At 42.3% G+C, this 18,696-nt stretch overlaps 1 protein-coding gene and 7 non-coding genes across 8 annotated transcripts in view; all 8 read right to left on the bottom strand.

Annotated features, from left to right (window-relative positions):
- The window catches only part of ARMH1 (armadillo like helical domain containing 1), a 133,565-nt gene that overhangs the window by 84,884 nt on the left and 29,985 nt on the right, over positions 1–18,696 (bottom strand). The gene's annotated exons all lie outside the window — the stretch shown is intronic.
- Positions 7–121, bottom strand: LOC146030029 (U5 spliceosomal RNA). The gene has a single exon (XR_014455543.1). It is a non-coding gene; the product is annotated as a U5 spliceosomal RNA (small nuclear RNA).
- Positions 2,807–2,921, bottom strand: LOC146030028 (U5 spliceosomal RNA). Its single transcript, XR_014455542.1, has one exon. It is a non-coding gene; the product is annotated as a U5 spliceosomal RNA (small nuclear RNA).
- On the bottom strand, positions 6,551–6,665 carry LOC146030027 (U5 spliceosomal RNA). Its single transcript, XR_014455541.1, has one exon. It is a non-coding gene; the product is annotated as a U5 spliceosomal RNA (small nuclear RNA).
- LOC146030015 (U5 spliceosomal RNA) lies at positions 9,353–9,467 on the bottom strand. Its single transcript, XR_014455531.1, has one exon. It is a non-coding gene; the product is annotated as a U5 spliceosomal RNA (small nuclear RNA).
- LOC146030026 (U5 spliceosomal RNA) lies at positions 12,155–12,269 on the bottom strand. Its single transcript, XR_014455540.1, has one exon. It is a non-coding gene; the product is annotated as a U5 spliceosomal RNA (small nuclear RNA).
- Positions 14,959–15,073, bottom strand: LOC146030013 (U5 spliceosomal RNA). Its single transcript, XR_014455529.1, has one exon. It is a non-coding gene; the product is annotated as a U5 spliceosomal RNA (small nuclear RNA).
- LOC146030024 (U5 spliceosomal RNA) lies at positions 17,755–17,869 on the bottom strand. Its single transcript, XR_014455539.1, has one exon. It is a non-coding gene; the product is annotated as a U5 spliceosomal RNA (small nuclear RNA).

Raw genomic sequence — 18,696 nt, 5'->3', positions numbered from 1 at the left:
TGAACAAGCCCAGCGTTAGCCGGGCATCAAAAAATTACATGAAACTCATGGTTGTTCCTCTCCACGGAAATCTTTAGTAAAAGGCGAAAGATTTATTCGATCTGAAGAGAAACCAGAGTATACTCAATAAGTGTCATGTATATTTTCCCGGTTTCAAATAGACCTCAGTTTAGCAAGAGAGAGGACAACACAAATGTATATTTAGCCATTTTTAAATATAACAAATACAATCCTAATATATTTACAACTTTACATTTAAAAAAAGGAAACGTTTAAATTGCAAAATAGTAAATATTTTTACAACAAAAACCTTGAAATGTATCAGATGCATCATGGGTAAGTATGCAAATGAGTCTACCAAGTGAAGAAAGAATTACATTTCCATTGGTCGAATAGTAATTTAAAACCAGTTCTTCAACTTGCTAGAGTGTCTACAGAAATCACCATGGTATAGAGTGCGGGAATAAAATCACAGCAATAAAGTATTCCGGAGAATCATATATAAGACATAATCATTTTCTTCCACAGTTTTTCCACCAACACAAAAATACCAATATTTAATGTCAAATTCTAAAAGATTCATGAAAAATTTGAAATGTCTCAATTTCACTAGTAATTAAGCCCTGCGTCAGCTATGTAGGAAACAAAACAACCTTTTAAAGAAAACAGAAAACCTAGAAATATGAAACAATAATACTAACTCATTCTGATCATAGTACTTTTTTATTGAAAACTGGAAAAAAAAACACAAATCAGTTTATTCAAATGCCTTTAGATTAAAAAATTCAAGAAAATCTTCTAAAAATATGCTATTCTTCTAAAACAATTCTGAAATTGAAATGAGAACAGTAGAGGTGTGAAAAAAAAACTAAAAGGGCAATACTAAAAGCAACAGAGTTTTGTGTCAAATGAGTTAGGAAAACACCAGGAAAAGGAAATCAGTGTGGTTCACAAAAAAGTTATCAACTAGTGTGAAAGCCAAAAAAAATGGCCTGTAAAAAACACAAGCACACTTAAAATAATCAGGACAAAAAGGTACATCTTACCTTATGGAAAGAAGCTAAGGAGTTAACCAGGGGTGAAAAGGCAGAAACGGAGGCGTAAATGGCCCTTTCAGTAGATAATGGGGCAAAACTTTTTTTCAAGTATATAAGTGAAAGGAGAAAATCAAATGGAGGAATAATATGGCTTAAGACAGAGTGAAAATTTGGTGGATGGAGACGATAGCAGATCCCCTTAAATTCATTCACTACAGAATGAAAGTGGAAGGGGACATAGTCTGCAAGGACATTCATAAAAATAAAGTAGTTGAAAGTACATTTACAGAGAAGAAGGTCCTAAGAGAACTCTTAAAACTGAAAGGGGATAAATCAATAGGGCCAGTTTGGATACATCCAAGGAAATAGCTAAAGGATGTGCTGGTAGCACCAATAACAGAATAATTCAACCAGTCACTAGCTACAGGTGCAATCCCAGAGGACTGGGAAAAAACTAATATAATACCACTGCACAAAAGTGGAACCAATGTAAAATAGGGATGGCCATCGACCATCTATGCTTTTAAATCAGTGATGGTTTATGGCCGATGTAGAATAGTTTAGCTATCGATGGGGTAGAACCAGATGGTTTCCCACCATCGATGTCAAGCTTAAATGAGTAGTTGTGTTTTACCTTTTTTCCTAAGGGGCCGGGTCTTGGAGCATAGCCCTGCCCCCATGTTTTGTTTGGCCCATGGGCAGGGGCGTAACTTAACTATTTAGCGCCCCCCGCCGAACGTTTATTCCCCCCCCCCCCGCACACACCTAACCTGCCCTCCCCTTCTTACCCGCTGTCTGCGTCTCGCCCGGCTCTCTGTCGGGACCTGCCTGACCATCACGGTCCCGGCCGGCTCCTGCTGCTACAATGAAAACTGACTCTTAGAAAATGGCTGCCCCCATACTGCAGACAGAAAACTGTCTACAGTATGGGGGCAGCCATTTTCTAATTGTCAGTTTTCATTGCAGCAGGAGCCGGCCGGGACCGTGACGGTCAGGCAGGTCCCGGCAGAGCCGGGCGAGACGCAGACCGCGGGTAACTATAGCCCCGCTGCCCCCCCGGCGGCACCCCCAATTTCTCTGCGCCCCCCTGCCACCTCGGGGGCTGCGGAACTATAGTTACGCCACTGCCCATGGGCCAATCAGTCAAAAAAACAGGTGACCAGGCATCAATAGGCAAAACATCAATGGCCAGTTGCACTATTGCCATTGATAGGAACCACAATGATAGCCATTCTTAACGTACAATACCTACAATAAAACTATTACACTCTAGGGATGGCCATCGACTATCGATGTTCCCAAAACATCGATGGTCGGGACCTAGTGCTCGATGTTTTGGGCATCAATAGGCGAGGGTCAAATAGTTTGATGCCATCGATGGATGGCATTCGATGTCGATATATACATATATATTTACCCTGCTGGCTGTTGGCCAGCTGCCCGGCTATACACCCTCTCCGAGTCCTAGTAAGAATGGGCCCGGGTCGGGCGGCCGCCGGGAGGTGCACGCATGCGCGATAGAACTACCTAACCTGACGAGCTGGATAATAAGGTTTCTTCTGCGCATGTGCATCAGATATAGTCCTATAGCGCATGCGCGAGCCTTCCCGCGCCGGTCACCCCATTCTTCCTCTGCGCATGCGCAAGTAGACAATGGTGGGAACCATCGATGGCAACCTATAAAATGGTTTATAGGCATCAATGGGAACCATTGATGGAAGATGGATCGATGGCCATCCCTATTATACTCTTTATTTAACCAGTGAACAAGCCCAGCGTTAGCCGGGCATCAAAAAATTACATGAAACTCATGGTTGTTCCTCTCCACGGAAATCTTTAGTAAAAGGCGAAAGATTTATTCGATCTGAAGAGAAACCAGAGTATACTCAATAATGCTGCTTTCAGACCGCATAACTGGCTTTGACCCTGTATTTGGAAACGTTTCCAAAAACGGGTCTGCCAGATAAAACCCCTTTCACACCGCAGCACTTAAACGGTATATTACCGTTTAAGTGCCGATTTTTTGACACTGGCAGACCCGTTTTTGGAAACTTTCCAAATACAGGGTCAAAGCCAGTGCAGCCTTCAGCCCTGCCCTCCGTGCAGCTTCCCCCCCCCCCCCTCGCGTGTCGACCGAGAGCATGTCGACGCCCCCCCCCCCCCCCCGCGCATGTCGACGCCCCCCGCGCGTGTCGACGCCCCCCCCCACCCCACCCCGCGTGTCGGCGCCCCCCCGTGTCGACTTACCCCGTGCCGGTACCTCCGTTGTGGACTGCAGCTCAGTATGCTCGGAAAGCACTTATGAAAAAAGTGTCTTCCAGAAAATGGCTGCCCCATAGGAAACCCTGTTTAAAAAAACTGTCTTCCGTATGGGGGGCAGCCATTTTCTGAAAGACACTTTTTTCATAAGTGCTTTCCGAGCATACTGAGCTGCAGTGCCGGGAACCACAACGGAGATACCGGCACGGGGTAAGTCGACACGGGGGGGGGGCGCCGACACGCGGGGGGGCCGTCGACACGCGCGGGGGGGCGTCGACACGCGCGCGGGGGGTGTCGACACGCGCGGGGGGGGCTCCAGTGCTGTGAATACTTAATGAGAGCTCATTAAGTATTCACTGTGCTGAATTTAGGACCCAGCTCATTGGCTGGGTCCTAAATACCGTTTCTGAGCCGATTTTTGCGCTAAAATACCGGTTCAGAAACGGGTAGGACCCTGCATTTTAACCGGTTAGAAAAAACGGCATTTTCTAACCGGTTAAGTGGGACTGGACCTTTCAGACCGCACACATTACCGTTTTAAAACGGTAAAAAAACGGCAATTTACCGTTTTAAAAGTGCGGTCTGAAAGGGGCATAAGTGTCATGTATATTTTCCCGGTTTCAAATAGACCTCAGTTTAGCAAGAGAGAGGACAACACACATGTATATTTAGCCATTTTTAAATATAACAAATACAATCCTAATATATTTACAACTTTACATTTAAAAAAAGAAAACGTTTAAATTGCAAAATAGTAAATATTTTTACAACAAAAACCTTGAAATGTATCAGATGCATCATGGGTAAGTATGCAAATGAGTCTACCAAGTGAAGAAAGAATTACATTTCCATTGGTCGAATAGTAATTTAAAACCAGTTCTTCAACTTGCTAGAGTGTCTACAGAAATCACCATGGTATAGAGTGCGGGAATAAAATCACAGCAATAAAGTATTCCGGAGAATCATATATAAGACATAATCATTTTCTTCCATAGTTTTTCCACCAACACAAAAATACCAATATTTAATGTCAAATTCTAAAAGATTCATGAAAAATTTGAAATGTCTCAATTTCACTAGTAATTAAGCCCTGCGTCAGCTATGTAGGAAACAAAACAACCTTTTAAAGAAAACAGAAAACCTAGAAATATGAAACAATAATACTAACTAATTCTGATCATAGTACTTTTTTATTGAAAACTGGAAAAAAAACACAAATCAGTTTATTCAAATGCCTTTAGATTAAAAAAATCAAGAAAATCTTCTAAAAATATGCTATTCTTCTAAAACAATTCTGAAATTGAAATGAGAACAGTAGAGGTGTGAAAAAAAAACTAAAAGGGCAATACTAAAAGCAACAGAGTTTTGTGTCAAATGAGTTAGGAAAACACCAGGAAAAGGAAATCAGTGTGGTTCACAAAAAAGTTATCAGCTAGTGTGAAAGCCAAAAAAAATGGCCTGTAAAAAACACAAGCACACTTAAAATAATCAGGACAAAAAGGTACATCTTACCTTATGGAAAGAAGCTAAGGAGTTAACCAGGGGTGAAAAGGCAGAAACGGAGGCGTAAATGGCCCTTTCAGTAGATAATGGGGCAAAACTTTTTTTCAAGTATATAAGTGAAAGGAGAAAATCAAATGGAGGAATAATATGGCTTAAGACAGAGTGAAAATTTGGTGGATGGAGACGATAGCAGATCCCCTTAAATTCATTCACTACAGAATGAAAGTGGAAGGGGACATAGTCTGCAAGGACATTCATAAAAATAAAGTAGTTGAAAGTACATTTACAGAGAAGAAGGTCCTGAGAGAACTCTTAAAACTGAAAGGGGATAAATCAATGGGGCCAGATTGGATACATCCAAGGAAATAGCTAAAGGATGTGCTAGTAGCACCAATAACAGAATAATTCAACCAGTCACTAGCTACAGGTGCAATCCCAGAGGACTGGGAAAAAACTAATATAATACCACAGCACAAAAGTGGAACCAATGTAAAATAGGGATGGCCATCGACCATCTATGCTTTTAAATCAGTGATGGTTTATGGCCGATATAGAATAGTTTAGCTATCGATGGGGTAGAACCAGAGGCTTTCCCACCATCGATGTCAAGCTTAAATGAGTAGTTGTGTTTTACCTTTTTTTCCTAAGGGGCCGGGTCTTGGAGCATAGCCCTGCCCCCATGCTTTGTTTGGCCCATGGGCAGGGGCGTAACTTAACTATTTAGCGCCCCCCGCCGCACGTTTATTCGCCCCCCCCCCCCCCCCCCCCCGCACACACCTAACCTGCCCTCCCCTTCTTACCCGCTGTCTGCGTCTCGCCCGGCTCTCTGTCGGGACCTGCCTGACCATCACGGTCCCGGCCGGCTCCTGCTGCTACAATGAAAACTGACTCTTAGAAAATGGCTGCCCCCATACTGCAGACAGAAAACTGTCTACAGTATGGGGGCAGCCATTTTCTAATTGTCAGTTTTCATTGCAGCAGGAGCCGGCCGGGACCGTGACGGTCAGGCAGGTCCCGGCAGAGAGCCGGGCGAGACGCAGACCGCGGGTAACTATAGCCCCGCTGCCCCCCCGGCGGCACCCCCAATTTCTCTGCGCCCCCCTGCCACCTCGGGGGCTGCGGAACTATAGTTACGCCACTGCCCATGGGCCAATCAGTCAAAAAAACAGGTGACCAGGCATCAATAGGCAAAACATCAATGGCCAGTTGCACTATTGCCATTGATAGGAACCACAATGATAGCCATTCTTAACGTACAATACCTACAATAAAACTATTACACTCTAGGGATGGCCATCGACTATCGATGTTCCCAAAACATCGATGGTCGGGACCTAGTGCTCGATGTTTTGGGCATCAATAGGCGAGGGTCAAATAGTTTGATGCCATCGATGGATGGCATTTGATGTCGATATATATATATTTACCCTGCTGGCTGTTGGCCAGCTGCCCGGCTATACACCCTCTCCGAGTCCTAGTAAGAATGGGCCCGGGTCGGGCGGCCGCCGGGAGGTGCACGCATGCGCGATAGAACTACCTAACCTGACGAGCTGGATAATAAGGTTTCTTCTGCGCATGCGCGAACCTTCCCGCGCCGGTCACCCCGTTCTTCCTCTGCGCATGCGCAAGTAGAAAATGGTGGGAACCATCGATGGCAACCTATAAAATGGTTTATAGGCATCAATGGGAACCATTGATGGAAGATGGATCGATGGCCATCCCTATTATACTCTTTATTTAACCAGTGAACAAGCCCAGCGTTAGCCGGGCATCAAAAAATTACATGAAACTCATGGTTGTTCCTCTCCACGGAAATCTTTAGTAAAAGGCGAAAGATTTATTCGATCTGAAGAGAAACCAGAGTATACTCAATAAGTGTCATGTATATTTTCCCGGTTTCAAATAGACCTCAGTTTAGCAAGAGAGAGGACAACACAAATGTATATTTAGCCATTTTTAAATATAACAAATACAATCCTAATATATTTACAACTTTACATTTAAAAAAAAGGAAACGTTTAAATTGCAAAATAGTAAATATTTTTACAACAAAAACCTTGAAATGTATCAGATGCATCATGGGTAAGTATGCAAATGAGTCTACCAAGTGAAGAAAGAATTACATTTCCATTGGTCGAATAGTAATTTAAAACCAGTTCTTCAACTTGCTAGAGTGTCTACAGAAATCACCATGGTATAGAGTGCGGGAATAAAATCACAGCAATAAAGTATTCCGGAGAATCATATATAAGACATAATCATTTTCTTCCACAGTTTTTCCACCAACACAAAAATACCAATATTTAATGTCAAATTCTAAAAGATTCATGAAAAATTTGAAATGTCTCAATTTCACTAGTAATTAAGCCCTGCGTCAGCTATGTAGGAAACAAAACAACCTTTTAAAGAAAACAGAAAACCTAGAAATATGAAACAATAATACTAACTAATTCTGATCATAGTACTTTTTTATTGAAAACTGGAAAAAAAAACACAAATCAGTTTATTCAAATGCCTTTAGATTAAAAAATTCAAGAAAATCTTCTAAAAATATGCTATTCTTCTAAAACAATTCTGAAATTGAAATGAGAACAGTAGAGGTGTGAAAAAAAAACTAAAAGGGCAATACTAAAAGCAACAGAGTTTTGTGTCAAATGAGTTAGGAAAACACCAGGAAAAGGAAATCAGTGTGGTTCACAAAAAAGTTATCAACTAGTGTGAAAGCCAAAAAAAATGGCCTGTAAAAAACACAAGCACACTTAAAATAATCAGGACAAAAAGGTACATCTTACCTTATGGAAAGAAGCTAAGGAGTTAACCAGGGGTGAAAAGGCAGAAACGGAGGCGTAAATGGCCCTTTCAGTAGATAATGGGGCAAAACTTTTTTTCAAGTATATAAGTGAAAGGAGAAAATCAAATGGAGGAATAATATGGCTTAAGACAGAGTGAAAATTTGGTGGATGGAGACGATAGCAGATCCCCTTAAATTCATTCACTACAGAATGAAAGTGGAAGGGGACATAGTCTGCAAGGACATTCATAAAAATAAAGTAGTTGAAAGTACATTTACAGAGAAGAAGGTCCTGAGAGAACTCTTAAAACTGAAAGGGGATAAATCAATGGGGCCAGATTGGATACATCCAAGGAAATAGCTAAAGGATGTGCTAGTAGCACCAATAACAGAATAATTCAACCAGTCACTAGCTACAGGTGCAATCCCAGAGGACTGGGAAAAAACTAATATAATACCACAGCACAAAAGTGGAACCAATGTAAAATAGGGATGGCCATCGACCATCTATGCTTTTAAATCAGTGATGGTTTATGGCCGATATAGAATAGTTTAGCTATCGATGGGGTAGAACCAGAGGCTTTCCCACCATCGATGTCAAGCTTAAATGAGTAGTTGTGTTTTACCTTTTTTTCCTAAGGGGCCGGGTCTTGGAGCATAGCCCTGCCCCCATGCTTTGTTTGGCCCATGGGCAGGGGCGTAACTTAACTATTTAGCGCCCCCCGCCGCACGTTTATTCGCCCCCCCCGCACACACCTAACCTGCCCTCCCCTTCTTACCCGCTGTCTGCGTCTCGCCCGGCTCTCTGTCGGGACCTGCCTGACCATCACGGTCCCGGCCGGCTCCTGCTGCTACAATGAAAACTGACTCTTAGAAAATGGCTGCCCCCATACTGCAGACAGAAAACTGTCTACAGTATGGGGGCAGCCATTTTCTAATTGTCAGTTTTCATTGCAGCAGGAGCCGGCCGGGACCGTGACGGTCAGGCAGGTCCCGGCAGAGAGCCGGGCGAGACGCAGACCGCGGGTAACTATAGCCCCGCTGCCCCCCCGGCGGCACCCCCAATTTCTCTGCGCCCCCCTGCCACCTCGGGGGCTGCGGAACTATAGTTACGCCACTGCCCATGGGCCAATCAGTCAAAAAAACAGGTGACCAGGCATCAATAGGCAAAACATCAATGGCCAGTTGCACTATTGCCATTGATAGGAACCACAATGATAGCCATTCTTAACGTACAATACCTACAATAAAACTATTACACTCTAGGGATGGCCATTGACTATCGATGTTCCCAAAACATCGATGGTCGGGACCTAGTGCTCGATGTTTTGGGCATCAATAGGCGAGGGTCAAATAGTTTGATGCCATCGATGGATGGCATTCGATGTCGATATATACATATATATTTACCCTGCTGGCTGTTGGCCAGCTGCCCGGCTATACACCCTCTCCGAGTCCTAGTAAGAATGGGCCCGGGTCGGGCGGCCGCCGGGAGGTGCACGCATGCGCGATAGAACTACCTAACCTGACGAGCTGGATAATAAGGTTTCTTCTGCGCATGTGCATCAGATATAGTCCTATAGCGCATGCGCGAACCTTCCCGCGCCGGTCACCCCGTTCTTCCTCTGCGCATGCGCAAGTAGACAATGGTGGGAACCATCGATGGCAACCTATAAAATGGTTTATAGGCATCAATGGGAACCATTGATGGAAGATGGATCGATGGCCATCCCTATTATACTCTTTATTTAACCAGTGAACAAGCCCAGCGTTAGCCGGGCATCAAAAAATTACATGAAACTCATGGTTGTTCCTCTCCACGGAAATCTTTAGTAAAAGGCGAAAGATTTATTCGATATGAAGAGAAACCAGAGTATACTCAATAAGTGTCATGTATATTTTCACGGTTTCAAATAGACCTCAGTTTAGCAAGAGAGAGGACAACACACATGTATATTTAGCCATTTTTAAATATAACAAATACAATCCTAATATATTTACAACTTTACATTTAAAAAAAGAAAACGTTTAAATTGCAAAATAGTAAATATTTTTACAACAAAAACCTTGAAATGTATCAGATGCATCATGGGTAAGTATGCAAATGAGTCTACCAAGTGAAGAAAGAATTACATTTCCATTGGTCGAATAGTAATTTAAAACCAGTTCTTCAACTTGCTAGAGTGTCTACAGAAATCACCATGGTATAGAGTGCGGGAATAAAATCACAGCAATAAAGTATTCCGGAGAATCATATATAAGACATAATCATTTTCTTCCACAGTTTTTCCACCAACACAAAAATACCAATATTTAATGTCAAATTCTAAAAGATTCATGAAAAATTTGAAATGTCTCAATTTCACTAGTAATTAAGCCCTGCGTCAGCTATGTAGGAAACAAAACAACCTTTTAAAGAAAACAGAAAACCTAGAAATATGAAACAATAATACTAACTAATTCTGATCATAGTACTTTTTTATTGAAAACTGGAAAAAAAACACAAATCAGTTTATTCAAATGCCTTTAGATTAAAAAATTCAAGAAAATCTTCTAAAAATATGCTATTCTTCTAAAACAATTCTGAAATTGAAATGAGAACAGTAGAGGTGTGAAAAAAAAACTAAAAGGGCAATACTAAAAGCAACAGAGTTTTGTGTCAAATGAGTTAGGAAAACACCAGGAAAAGGAAATCAGTGTGGTTCACAAAAAAGTTATCAGCTAGTGTGAAAGCCAAAAAAAATGGCCTGTAAAAAACACAAGCACACTTAAAATAATCAGGACAAAAAGGTACATCTTACCTTATGGAAAGAAGCTAAGGAGTTAACCAGGGGTGAAAAGGCAGAAACGGAGGCGTAAATGGCCCTTTCAGTAGATAATGGGGCAAAACTTTTTTTCAAGTATATAAGTGAAAGGAGAAAATCAAATGGAGGAATAATATGGCTTAAGACAGAGTGAAAATTTGGTGGATGGAGACGATAGCAGATCCCCTTAAATTCATTCACTACAGAATGAAAGTGGAAGGGGACATAGTCTGCAAGGACATTCATAAAAATAAAGTAGTTGAAAGTACATTTACAGAGAAGAAGGTCCTAAGAGAACTCTTAAAACTGAAAGGGGATAAATCAATAGGGCCAGTTTGGATACATCCAAGGAAATAGCTAAAGGATGTGCTGGTAGCACCAATAACAGAATAATTCAACCAGTCACTAGCTACAGGTGCAATCCCAGAGGACTGGGAAAAAACTAATATAATACCACTGCACAAAAGTGGAACCAATGTAAAATAGGGATGGCCATCGACCATCTATGCTTTTAAATCAGTGATGGTTTATGGCCGATGTAGAATAGTTTAGCTATCGATGGGGTAGAACCAGATGGTTTCCCACCATCGATGTCAAGCTTAAATGAGTAGTTGTGTTTTACCTTTTTTCCTAAGGGGCCGGGTCTTGGAGCATAGCCCTGCCCCCATGTTTTGTTTGGCCCATGGGCAGGGGCGTAACTTAACTATTTAGCGCCCCCCGCCGAACGTTTATTCCCCCCCCCCCCCGCACACACCTAACCTGCCCTCCCCTTCTTACCCGCTGTCTGCGTCTCGCCCGGCTCTCTGTCGGGACCTGCCTGACCATCACGGTCCCGGCCGGCTCCTGCTGCTACAATGAAAACTGACTCTTAGAAAATGGCTGCCCCCATACTGCAGACAGAAAACTGTCTACAGTATGGGGGCAGCCATTTTCTAATTGTCAGTTTTCATTGCAGCAGGAGCCGGCCGGGACCGTGACGGTCAGGCAGGTCCCGGCAGAGAGCCGGGCGAGACGCAGACCGCGGGTAACTATAGCCCCGCTGCCCCCCCGGCGGCACCCCCAATTTCTCTGCGCCCCCCTGCCACCTCGGGGGCTGCGGAACTATAGTTACGCCACTGCCCATGGGCCAATCAGTCAAAAAAACAGGTGACCAGGCATCAATAGGCAAAACATCAATGGCCAGTTGCACTATTGCCATTGATAGGAACCACAATGATAGCCATTCTTAACGTACAATACCTACAATAAAACTATTACACTCTAGGGATGGCCATCGACTATCGATGTTCCCAAAACATCGATGGTCGGGACCTAGTGCTCGATGTTTTGGGCATCAATAGGCGAGGGTCAAATAGTTTGATGCCATCGATGGATGGCATTCGATGTCGATATATACATATATATTTACCCTGCTGGCTGTTGGCCAGCTGCCCGGCTATACACCCTCTCCGAGTCCTAGTAAGAATGGGCCCGGGTCGGGCGGCCGCCGGGAGGTGCACGCATGCGCGATAGAACTACCTAACCTGACGAGCTGGATAATAAGGTTTCTTCTGCGCATGTGCATCAGATATAGTCCTATAGCGCATGCGCGAACCTTCCCGCGCCGGTCACCCCATTCTTCCTCTGCGCATGCGCAAGTAGACAATGGTGGGAACCATCGATGGCAACCTATAAAATGGTTTATAGGCATCAATGGGAACCATTGATGGAAGATGGATCGATGGCCATCCCTATTATACTCTTTATTTAACCAGTGAACAAGCCCAGCGTTAGCCGGGCATCAAAAAATTACATGAAACTCATGGTTGTTCCTCTCCACGGAAATCTTTAGTAAAAGGCGAAAGATTTATTCGATCTGAAGAGAAACCAGAGTATACTCAATAAGTGTCATGTATATTTTCCCGGTTTCAAATAGACCTCAGTTTAGCAAGAGAGAGGACAACACACATGTATATTTAGCCATTTTTAAATATAACAAATACAATCCTAATATATTTACAACTTTACATTTAAAAAAAGAAAACGTTTAAATTGCAAAATAGTAAATATTTTTACAACAAAAACCTTGAAATGTATCAGATGCATCATGGGTAAGTATGCAAATGAGTCTACCAAGTGAAGAAAGAATTACATTTCCATTGGTCGAATAGTAATTTAAAACCAGTTCTTCAACTTGCTAGAGTGTCTACAGAAATCACCATGGTATAGAGTGCGGGAATAAAATCACAGCAATAAAGTATTCCTGAGAATCATATATAAGACATAATCATTTTCTTCCACAGTTTTTCCACCAACACAAAAATACCAATATTTAATGTCAAATTCTAAAAGATTCATGAAAAATTTGAAATGTCTCAATTTCACTAGTAATTAAGCCCTGCGTCAGCTATGTAGGAAACAAAACAACCTTTTAAAGAAAACAGAAAACCTAGAAATATGAAACAATAATACTAACTAATTCTGATCATAGTACTTTTTTATTGAAAACTGGAAAAAAAACACAAATCAGTTTATTCAAATGCCTTTAGATTAAAAAATTCAAGAAAATCTTCTAAAAATATGCTATTCTTCTAAAACAATTCTGAAATTTAAATGAGAACAGTAGAGGTGTGAAAAAAAAACTAAAAGGGCAATACTAAAAGCAACAGAGTTTTGTGTCAAATGAGTTAGGAAAACACCAGGAAAAGGAAATCAGTGTGGTTCACAAAAAAGTTATCAGCTAGTGTGAAAGCCAAAAAAAATGGCCTGTAAAAAACACAAGCACACTTAAAATAATCAGGACAAAAAGGTACATCTTACCTTATGGAAAGAAGCTAAGGAGTTAACCAGGGGTGAAAAGGCAGAAACGGAGGCGTAAATGGCCCTTTCAGTAGATAATGGGGCAAAACTTTTTTTCAAGTATATAAGTGAAAGGAGAAAATCAAATGGAGGAATAATATGGCTTAAGACAGAGTGAAAATTTGGTGGATGGAGACGATAGCAGATCCCCTTAAATTCATTCACTACAGAATGAAAGTGGAAGGGGACATAGTCTGCAAGGACATTCATAAAAATAAAGTAGTTGAAAGTACATTTACAGAGAAGAAGGTCCTAAGAGAACTCTTAAAACTGAAAGGGGATAAATCAATAGGGCCAGTTTGGATACATCCAAGGAAATAGCTAAAGGATGTGCTGGTAGCACCAATAACAGAATAATTCAACCAGTCACTAGCTACAGGTGCAATCCCAGAGGACTGGGAAAAAACTAATATAATACCACTGCACAAAAGTGGAACCAATGTAAAATAGGGATGGCCATCGACCATCTATGCTTTTAAATCAGTGATGGTTTATGGCCGATGTAGAATAGTTTAGCTATCGATGGGGTAGAACCAGATGGTTTCCCACCATCGATGTCAAGCTTAAATGAGTAGTTGTGTTTTACCTTTTTTCCTAAGGGGCCGGGTCTTGGAGCATAGCCCTGCCCCCATGTTTTGTTTGGCCCATGGGCAGGGGCGTAACTTAACTATTTAGCGCCCCCCGCCGAACGTTTATTCCCCCCCCCCCCCCCGCACACACCTAACCTGCCCTCCCCTTCTTACCCGCTGTCTGCGTCTCGCCCGGCTCTCTGTCGGGACCTGCCTGACCATCACGGTCCCGGCCGGCTCCTGCTGCTACAATGAAAACTGACTCTTAGAAAATGGCTGCCCCCATACTGCAGACAGAAAACTGTCTACAGTATGGGGGCAGCCATTTTCTAATTGTCAGTTTTCATTGCAGCAGGAGCCGGCCGGGACCGTGACGGTCAGGCAGGTCCCGGCAGAGAGCCGGGCGAGACGCAGACCGCGGGTAACTATAGCCCCGCTGCCCCCCCGGCGGCACCCCCAATTTCTCTGCGCCCCCCTGCCACCTCGGGGGCTGCGGAACTATAGTTACGCCACTGCCCATGGGCCAATCAGTCAAAAAAACAGGTGACCAGGCATCAATAGGCAAAACATCAATGGCCAGTTGCACTATTGCCATTGATAGGAACCACAATGATAGCCATTCTTAACGTACAATACCTACAATAAAACTATTACACTCTAGGGATGGCCATCGACTATCGATGTTCCCAAAACATCGATGGTCGGGACCTAGTGCTCGATGTTTTGGGCATCAATAGGCGAGGGTCAAATAGTTTGATGCCATCGATGGATGGCATTCGATGTCGATATATACATATATATTTACCCTGCTGGCTGTTGGCCAGCTGCCCGGCTATACACCCTCTCCGAGTCCTAGTAAGAATGGGCCCGGGTCGGGCGGCCGCCGGGAGGTGCACGCATGCGCGATAGAACTACCTAACCTGACGAGCTGGATAATAAGGTTTCTTCTGCGCATGTGCATCAGATATAGTCCTATAGCGCATGCGCGAACCTTCCCGCGCCGGTCACCCCATTCTTCCTCTGCGCATGCGCAAGTAGACAATGGTGGGAACCATCGATGGCAACCTATAAAATGGTTTATAGGCATCAATGGGAACCATTGATGGAAGATGGATCGATGGCCATCCCTATTATACTCTTTATTTAACCAGTGAACAAGCCCAGTGTTAGCCGGGCATCAAAAAATTACATGAAACTCATGGTTGTTCCTCTCCACGGAAATCTTTAGTAAAAGGCGAAAGATTTATTCGATATGAAGAGAAACCAGAGTATACTCAATAAGTGTCATGTATATTTTCCCGGTTTCAAATAGACCTCAGTTTAGCAAGAGAGAGGACAACACACATGTATATTTAGCCATTTTTAAATATAACAAATACAATCCTAATATATTTACAACTTTACATTTAAAAAAAGAAAACGTTTAAATTGCAAAATAGTAAATATTTTTACAACAAAAACCTTGAAATGTATCAGATGCATCATGGGTAAGTATGCAAATGAGTCTACCAAGTGAAGAAAGAATTACATTTCCATTGGTCGAATAGTAATTTAAAACCAGTTCTTCAACTTGCTAGAGTGTCTACAGAAATCACCATGGTATAGAGTGCGGGAATAAAATCACAGCAATAAAGTATTCCGGAGAATCATATATAAGACATAATCATTTTCTTCCACAGTTTTTCCACCAACACAAAAATACCAATATTTAATGTCAAATTCTAAAAGATTCATGAAAAATTTGAAATGTCTCAATTTCACTAGTATTTAAGCCCTGCGTCAGCTATGTAGGAAACAAAACAACCTTTTAAAGAAAACAGAAAACCTAGAAATATGAAACAATAATACTAACTAATTCTGATCATAGTACTTTTTTATTGAAAACTGGAAAAAAAACACAAATCAGTTTATTCAAATGCCTTTAGATTAAAAAATTCAAGAAAATCTTCTAAAAATATGCTATTCTTCTAAAACAATTCTGAAATTGAAATGAGAACAGTAGAGGTGTGAAAAAAACTAAAAGGGCAATACTAAAAGCAACAGAGTTTTGTGTCAAATGAGTTAGGAAAACACCAGGAAAAGGAAATCAGTGTGGTTCACAAAAAAGTTATCAGCTAGTGTGAAAGCCAAAAAAAATGGCCTGTAGAAAACACTAGCACACTTAAAATAATCAGGACAAAAAGGTACATCTTACCTTATGGAAAGAAGCTAAGGAGTTAACCAGGGGTGAAAAGGCAGAAACGGAGGCGTAAATGGCCCTTTCAGTAGATAATGGGGCAAAACTTTTTTTCAAGTATATAAGTGAAAGGAGAAAATCAAATGGAGGAATAATATGGCTTAAGACAGAGTGAAAATTTGGTGGATGGAGACGATAGCAGATCCCCTTAAATTCATTCACTACAGAATGAAAGTGGAAGGGGACATAGTCTGCAAGGACATTCATAAAAATAAAGTAGTTGAAAGTACATTTACAGAGAAGAAGGTCCTAAGAGAACTCTTAAAACTGAAAGGGGATAAATCAATAGGGCCAGTTTGGATACATCCAAGGAAATAGCTAAAGGATGTGCTGGTAGCACCAATAACAGAATAATTCAACCAGTCACTAGCTACAGGTGCAATCCCAGAGGACTGGGAAAAAACTAATATAATACCACTGCACAAAAGTGGAACCAATGTAAAATAGGGATGGCCATCGACCATCTATGCTTTTAAATCAGTGATGGTTTATGGCCGATGTAGAATAGTTTAGCTATCGATGGGGTAGAACCAGATGATTTCCCACCATCGATGTCAAGCTTAAATGAGTAGTTGTGTTTTACCTTTTTTCCTAAGGGGCCGGGTCTTGGAGCATAGCCCTGCCCCCATGTTTTGTTTGGCCCATGGGCAGGGGCGTAACTTAACTATTTAGCGCCCCCCGCCGAACGTTTATTCCCACCCCCCCCCGCACACACCTAACCTGCCCTCCCCTTCTTACCCGCTGTCTGCGTCTCGCCCGGCTCTCTGTCGGGACCTGCCTGACCATCACGGTCCCGGCCGGCTCCTGCTGCTACAATGAAAACTGACTCTTAGAAAATGGCTGCCCCCATACTGCAGACAGAAAACTGTCTACAGTATGGGGGCAGCCATTTTCTAATTGTCAGTTTTCATTGCAGCAGGAGCCGGCCGGGACCGTGACGGTCAGGCAGGTCCCGGCAGAGAGCCGGGCGAGACGCAGACCGCGGGTAACTATAGCCCCGCTGCCCCCCCGGCGGCACCCCCAATTTCTCTGCGCCCCCCTGCCACCTCGGGGGCTGCGGAACTATAGTTACGCCACTGCCCATGGGCCAATCAGTCAAAAAAACAGGTGACCAGGCATCAATAGGCAAAACATCAATGGCCAGTTGCACTATTGCCATTGATAGGAACCACAATGATAGCCATTCTTAACGTACAATACCTACAATAAAACTATTACACTCTAGGGATGGCCATCGACTATCGATGTTCCCAAAACATCGATGGTCGGGACCTAGTGCTCGATGTTTTGGGCATCAATAGGCGAGGGTCAAATAGTTTGATGCCATCGATGGATGGCATTTGATGTCGATATATATATATTTACCCTGCTGGCTGTTGGCCAGCTGCCCGGCTATACACCCTCTCCGAGTCCTAGTAAGAATGGGCCCGGGTCGGGCGGCCGCCGGGAGGTGCACGCATGCGCGATAGAACTACCTAACCTGACGAGCTGGATAATAAGGTTTCTTCTGCGCATGTGCATCAGATATAGTCCTATAGCGCATGCGCGAACCTTCCCGCGCCGGTCACCCCATTCTTCCTCTGCGCATGCGCAAGTAGACAATGGTGGGAACCATCGATGGCAACCTATAAAATGGTTTATAGGCATCAATGGGAACCATTGATGGAAGATGGATCGATGGCCATCCCTATTATACTCTTTATTTAACCAGTGAACAAGCCCAGCGTTAGCCGGGCATCAAAAAATTACATGAAACTCATGGTTGTTCCTCTCCACGGAAATCTTTAGTAAAAGGCGAAAGATTTATTCGATCTGAAGAGAAACCAGAGTATACTCAATAAGTGTCATGTATATTTTCCCGGTTTCAAATAGACCTCAGTTTAGCAAGAGAGAGGACAACACACATGTATATTTAGCCATTTTTAAATATAACAAATACAATCCTAATATATTTACAACTTTACATTTAAAAAAAGAAAACGTTTAAATTGCAAAATAGTAAATATTTTTACAACAAAAACCTTGAAATGTATCAGATGCATCATGGGTAAGTATGCAAATGAGTCTACCAAGTGAAGAAAGAATTACATTTCCATTGGTCGAATAGTAATTTAAAACCAGTTCTTCAACTTGCTAGAGTGTCTACAGAAATCACCATGGTATAGAGTGCGGGAATAAAATCACAGCAATAAAGTATTCCGGAGAATCATATATAAGACATAATCATTTTCTTCCACAGTTTTTCCACCAACACAAAAATACCAATATTTAATGTCAAATTCTAAAAGATTCATGAAAAATTTGAAATGTCTCAATTTCACTAGTAATTAAGCCCTGCGTCAGCTATGTAGGAAACAAAACAACCTTTTAAAGAAAACAGAAAACCTAGAAATATGAAACAATAATACTAACTAATTCTGATCATAGTACTTTTTTATTGGTACTTATGTAGTATCTGGGCTGCCGATTTTTTGATTGTATGCCTTAAGTTAAGGCATACAATCAGATGCTATACGATGCGATGCGATGCGATGACCCGATTTTTCCATAGGATTCAATGTTAAAATGGACTGAGTCCATTTTAACATGGAATTCAATGGGAAAAAGGGGTTTTTTTCATACCCCTACTATCCAAGTGGGCATGGAGTTGGATATAAAC

Source organism: Crinia signifera, chromosome 8 (genome assembly GCF_055691185.1).
Source record: "Crinia signifera chromosome 8, ASM5569118v1, whole genome shotgun sequence".
Taxonomy (NCBI): domain Eukaryota; kingdom Metazoa; phylum Chordata; class Amphibia; order Anura; family Myobatrachidae; genus Crinia; species Crinia signifera.
The sequence above is the reverse complement of the archived record's forward strand: the minus strand, read 5'-3'. Positions and strand labels throughout refer to the sequence as shown.